Below are 6,579 nucleotides of genomic sequence, written 5' to 3'. Positions count from 1 at the left end.
TGCCCTTGCACACAACTCTGGGCGTTCAGTGCCAGATTCGTGCTTGTTCTGGGCGTTCAGCGCCAGCTCTTCTCCAGGGTGCAATTCTGGCATTCAAACACCCAGATGCTACCCATTTTGGGCGTTCAGCGCCAGAACCATGCTCTGTTCTGGCGTTGAACGCCAGCCAGATGCTTCTTACTGGCGTTTAAATGTCAGTAAGGTCTTCCTCCAGGGTGTGATTTTTCTTGTGCTATTTTTGATTCCGTTTTCAATTTTTATATTTATTTTGTGACTCCACATGATCATGAACCTAATAAAACATGAAAGAACAAGAAAAATAAAATTAGATAAATAAAAATTGGGTTGCCTCCCAACAAGCGCTTCTTTAATGTCAATAGCTTGACAGTGGGCTCTCATGGAGCCTCACAGATGTTCAGAGCATTGTTGAGACTTCCCAACACCAAACTTAGAGTTTGGATATGGGAGTTCAACACCAAACTTAGAATTTGGTTGTGGCCTCCCAACACCAAACTTAGAGTTTGACTGTGGGGGCTCAAGTTGACTCTGTTTTGAGAGAAGCTTTTTATGCTTCCTCTCCATGTTTACAGAAGGATGACCTTGAGTTGTAAACACAAGGGAGTCTCCATTCAATTGAAGGACTAATTCACCTCTGTCAACATCAATCACAGCTCTTGCTGTGGCTAGGAAAGGTCTTCCAAGGATGATGGATTCATCCTCATCCTTCCCAGTATCAAGGATTATGAAATCAGCAGGGATGTAAAGGCCTTCAACCTTTACTAACACGTTCTCTACTTGTCCATAAGCCTGTTTTCTTGAATTGTCTACCATCTCTAATGAGATTTTAGTAGCTTGCACCCCCAAAGATTCCCAGTTTCTCTATTACAGAGAGGGGCATGAGGTTTATCCCTGAACCAAGGTCACACAGAGCCTTTTCAGAGATCATGTTGCCTATGGTACAAGGTATTACGAACTTTCCAGGATCCTATTTCTTCTGAGGCAATGTCAGTTGATCCAGATCACTTAGTTCATTGGTGAACAAGGGAGGTTCATCTTCCCAAGTCTCAATACCAAATAATTTGGCATTCAGCTTCATGATTGCACCAAGGTACTTGGTAACTTGCTCTTCAGTAACATCCTCATTCTCTTCAGAAGATGAATACTCGTCAGAGTTCATGAAGGGCATAAAGAGGTTCAATGGAATCTCTATGGTCTCTAGATGAGTCTCAGATTCCTTTGGTTCCTCAAAAGGAAACTCCTTATTGATCACTGGACGTCCCAGGAGGTCTTCCTCACTGGGATTTATGTCCTCCCCTTCCTCTCCAGGTTTGGCCGTGTTGACTATGTCAATGGCTTTGCACTCTCCTTTTGGGTTTTCTTCTGTATTGCTTGGGAGAGTACTAGGAGGGATTTCAGTGATCCTTTTACTCAGCTGGCCCACTTGTGCCTCCAAATTTCTAATGGAGGACCTTGTTTCATTCATGAAACTTACAGTGGCCTTAGATAGATCAGAGACTAAGTTTGCTAAATTAGAGGTATTTTGTTCAGAGTTCTCTGTCTGTTGCTGAGTGGATGATGGAAAAGGTTTACTATTGTTAAACCTATTTCTTCCACCATTATTAAAGCCTTGTTGAGGCTTTTGTTGATCCTTCCATGAGAAATTTGGATGATTTCTCCATGATGAGTTATAGGTGTTTCCATAAGGTTCACCTAAGTAATTTACCTCTGCTATTGCAGGGTTCTCAGGATCATAGGCCTCTTCTTCAGAAGGCGCCTCTTGAGTACTGTTGGATGCAGCTTGCATTCCATTCAGACTCTGAGAAATCATATTGACTTGCTGAGTCAATATTTTATTCTGAGCCAATATGGCATTCAGAGTATCAATTTTAAGAACTCCCTTCTTCATAGGCGTCCCATTACTCACAGGATTCCTTTCAGAAGTGTACATGAATTGGTTATTAGCAACCATGTCAATGAGTTCTTGAGCTTCTGCAGGCGTTTTCTTTAGGTGAATGGATCCACCTGTAGAAGTATCCAATGACATTTTAGCTAATTCAGACAGACCATTATAGAATATGTCCAGGATGGTCCATTCTGAAAGCATGTCAGAAGGACACTTTTTGGTTAGTTCTTTGTATCTCTCCCAAGCTTCATAGAGGGATTCACCTTCTTTCTGTCTGAAGGTCTGAACATCCACTCTAAGCTTACTCAACTTTTGAGGAGGAAAGAACTTGGCTAAGAAAGCCTTGACCAGCTTATCCCAAGAGTTCAGGCTATCCTTAGGTTGAGAGTCCAACCATATTCTAGCTCTGTCTCTCACAGCAAAAGGGAAAAGCATGAGCCTGTAGACTTCAGGATCTACTCCATTAGTCTTAACAGTATCACAGATCTGCAAGAATTCAGTTAAGAACTGAAAAGGATCTTCAGATGGAAGTCCATGAAACTTACAATTCTGCTGCATCAGAGAAACTAATTGAGGTTTCAGCTCAAAATTGTTTTCTCCAATGGCAGGAATGGAGATGTTTCTTCCATGTAAATTGGAATTAGGTGCAGTAAAGTCACCAAGCATCCTCCTTGCATTATTATTATTTTCCGCTGCCATCTCCTCTTCCTGTTCAAAAATTTCTGAAAGGTGCTTGTTGGATTGTTGTAATTTAGCTTCTCTTAGTTTCCTCTTCAGAGTCCTTTCAGGTTCTGGATCTGCTTCAACAAGAATATTCTTGTCCTTGCTCCTGCTCATATGAAAAAGAGAGAACAGAAAAATAATAATAATAGGGATCCTTCTTACCACAGTATAGAGGTCCCTGTGTGAGTAGAAGAAAAAAAGAATAGGAAATCTAAACTCAAAGAGAGAGAGAGAGTTCAGATTTTTGGTGAGATGAAGTGTTAGTAGATGAATAATAAATAGAAGGAGATGAGAGAGAAGGAGAATTTTCGAAAATTATTTTTGAAAAAGAGTTAGTGATTTTCGAAAATAGTTTTTGAAAAAGGTTAGTAATTTTTCGAAAATTAAAATCAAAAATTAAAATAATTAGTTAATTTAAAAAGAAATTTTGAAAAAGAGGGAAGATATTTTCAAAAATTAGAGAGAGAGAGAGTTAGTTAGGTAGTTTTGAAAAAGATAAGAAACAAACAAAAAGTTAGTTAGTTAGTTGAAACAAATTTGAAAATCAATTTTGAAAAGATAAGAAGATAAGAAGTTAGGAAGGATATTTTAAAATCAAATTTTGAAAAAGATAAGATAAAGAGATATTTTTGAAAAGATATGATTGAAATTAGTTTTGAAAAAGATTTTATTTTTAAAATCACAATTAATGACTTGATTCACAAGAAATCACAAGATATGATTCTAGAACTTAAAGTTTGAATCTTTCTTAACAAGCAAGTAACAAACTTGAAATTTTTGAATCAAAACATTAATTGATGATGTTATTTTCGAAAATTAGGAGATAAAGATAAGAAAAATATTTTTGAAAAATATTTTTAAAATTTTCGAAAATAAATAAGAAAAATGAAAAAGATTTGATTTTTGAAAAAGATTTTGAAAAAGATAAGATTTTTAAATAGAAAATTTGATTTGACTCATAAAAACAACTAGATTTTAAAAAGTTTTGAAAAAGTCAACTCAAATTTTTGAAATTTATGAGTGATAAAGGGAAAGATATTTTTTTGATTTTTGAATTTTTAATGATGAGAGGGAAAAACATGAAAATGATGCAATGCATGAAGATTTTGGATCAAAACAATGAATGCATGCAAGAATACTATGAATGTCAAGATGAACACCAAGAACACTTTGAAGATCAAGATGAACACCAAGAACTTATTTTTGAAAAATTTTTAATGCAAAGAAAACATGCAAGACACCAAACTTAGAAATCTTTAATGCTTAGACACTAAGATTTCAAGAATGCATATGAAAAACAAGAAAAGACACAAAACATGAAAACATCAAGATCAAACAAGAAGATTTACCAAGAACAACTTGAAGAACATGAAGAATACTATGAATGCATGAATTTTTCGAAAAAATGCAAGATGAATATGCAATTGACACCAAACTTTCAACTTGACTCTAGACTCAAACAAGAAACATGAAATATTTTTTATTTTTATGATTTTATAATTTTTTTTTTTGTATTTTTCGAAAATTATTTGAAAAATAAAAATAAGGATTCCAAAATTTTTAATATGAATTCCAAGAATCTTACAATCTTAGTCTAAAGCTCCAATCTGAGGGTTAGACATGGCTTAATAGCCAGTCAAGCTTTAGCATGAATATGCGAGTAATTCATTCAATTTTAGGCCAAAACCTCAGTCCAAAAGAATTTAGACATGGCTTTATAGCCAGCCATGCTTCAACATGCTTCATGAAACACTAGAATTCATTCTTAAAAATTCTGAAGAAAAATATATTTTTGAAAAGATTTATATTATTTTTTTTTCGAAAACAAAGGAGAAAATTTTTGAAAGATTTTTGAAAAATTTTTGAAAATAAAACAAAAATAAATTTACCTAATCTGAGCAACAAGATGAACCGTCAGTTGTCCAAACTCGAACAATCCCCGGCAACGGCGCCAAAAACTTGGTGCACGAAATTGTGATCTCAGGCAACGGCGCTAGAAACTCTGTACGCACGTCTTAATAAATCATTTTTCATTCACAACTTCGATACAACCAACCAGCAAGTGCACTGGGTCGTCCAAGTAATAAACCTTACGTGAGTAAGGGTCGATCCCACGGAGATTGTTGGTATGAAGCAAGCTATGGTCACCTTGTAAATATCAGTCAGGCGGATATCAAAAGGTTATGGAGTTTTCGAATTTTATAGTAAATAAACTGAAAATAAAGATAGAAATACTTATGTATATCATTGGTGAGAATTTCAGATAAAGGTATAGAGATGCTTTCGTCCCTCTGAACCTCTGCTTTTCTGCTGTTTTCATCCAATCAATCCTACTCCTTTCCATGGCTGGCTTTATGTAAGGACATCACCGTTGTCAATGGCTACTTTTTATCCTCTCTGGAAAATGGTCCGATGCGCTGTCACTGCATGGCTAATCGTCTAGAGGCATCACCCTTGACAATGGCTGCATCCCATCCTCTTGTGAAAATGGTCCAAATGCTCTGTCACAGCACGACTAATCATCTGAGGTTCTCGATCATACTGGAATAGGATTCACCCTCCTTTTGCGTCTGTCACTACGCCCAGCACTCGCGAGTTTGAAGTTCGTCATAGTCATTCAATCCCAGAGTCCTACTCGGAATACCACAGACAAGGTTTAGACTTTCCGGACTCTCATGAATGCCGCCATCAATCTAGCTTATACCACGAAGATTCTGATTAAGAGATCCAAGAGATACTCATTCAATCTAAGGTGGAACGGAAGTGGTTGTCAGGCACGCGTTCGTCGGGGAATGATGATGATTGTCACGTTCATCACATTCAGGTTGAAGTGCGAATGAATATCTTAGAAGCGGAATAGGTTGAATTGAATAGAAAAACAGTAGTACTTTGCATTAATCTTTGAGGAACAGCAGAGCTCCACACCTTAATCTATGGAGTGCAGAAACTTTACTATTAAAAATACATAAGTGATGAAGGTCCAGGCATGGCCGAGAGGCCAGCCCCCATGATCTAAGAACTAGGCGTCCAAAGATGTCTAATACAATAGTAAAAAGTCCTATTTATAATAAACTAGTTACTAGGGTTTATAGAAGTAAGTAATTGATGCATAAATCCACTTCCGGGGCCCACTTGGTGTGTGCTTGGGCTGAGCTTGAATGTTACACGTGCAGAGGCTCTTTCTGGAGTTGAACGCCAGGTTGTAACGTATTTCTGGCGTTCAACTCTGGTTTGTGACGTGTTTCTGGCGTTTAACTCCAGACAGCAGCGTAGAACTGGCGTTCAACGCCCTTTTACATCATCTAAACTCGGTCAAAGTATGGACTATTATACATTGCTGGAAAGCCCTGGATGTCTGCTTTCTAACGCAATTAGAAGCGCGCCATTTTGAGTTCTGTAGCTCCAGAAAATCTACTTTGAGTGCAGGGAGGTCAGAATCCAACAGCATCAGCAGTCCTTCTTCAACCTCTGAATCTGATTTTTGCTCAAGTCCCTCAATTTCAGCCAGAAAATACCTGAAATCATAGAAAAACACACAAACTCATAGTAAAGTCAAGAAATGTGAATTTAACATAAAAACTAATGAAAACATCCCTAAAAGTAACTAGATTCTACTAAAAACATACTAAAAACAATGCCAAAAAGCGTATAAATTATCCACTCATCACTTATCATCACAATTATGATCGTCTAACTAGAATAATTAATCAACTATTGCTTGCTTAATTCATTAATCCTCGTGGGATCGACCTTACTCTATTGAGTTTTATTACTTGATACGACCCGGTGCACTTGCCGGTATTTATTAACGGAAGAAGTTAATTTTTTCGTTTTCAAGATCTATATATATACATATATCAAAAGAACAAAAGAAACCCTAAAATGAAACCACTTCGCTGCAGAAGCTCCAGGTGCCTCTCGACCTGCATCTGAAAAACAACAACATAATATGA

At 36.8% G+C, this 6,579-nt stretch overlaps 1 non-coding gene across 1 annotated transcript; it reads left to right on the top strand.

Annotated features, from left to right (window-relative positions):
• The first annotated feature begins 2,098 nt into the window (after positions 1-2,098).
• On the top strand, positions 2,099-2,206 carry LOC148549131 (small nucleolar RNA R71). The gene has a single exon (XR_015898946.1). It is a non-coding gene; the product is annotated as a small nucleolar RNA R71 (small nucleolar RNA).
• The last annotated feature ends 4,373 nt before the right edge of the window (positions 2,207-6,579 follow it).

Source organism: Arachis ipaensis, chromosome B8 (assembly GCF_059453495.1).
Source record: "Arachis ipaensis isolate K30076 ecotype BB chromosome B8, ASM5945349v1, whole genome shotgun sequence".
Lineage (NCBI taxonomy): Eukaryota > Viridiplantae > Streptophyta > Magnoliopsida > Fabales > Fabaceae > Arachis > Arachis ipaensis.
Note: the sequence above shows the minus strand (reverse complement) of the source record. Positions and strands in the feature narration are given on the sequence as shown.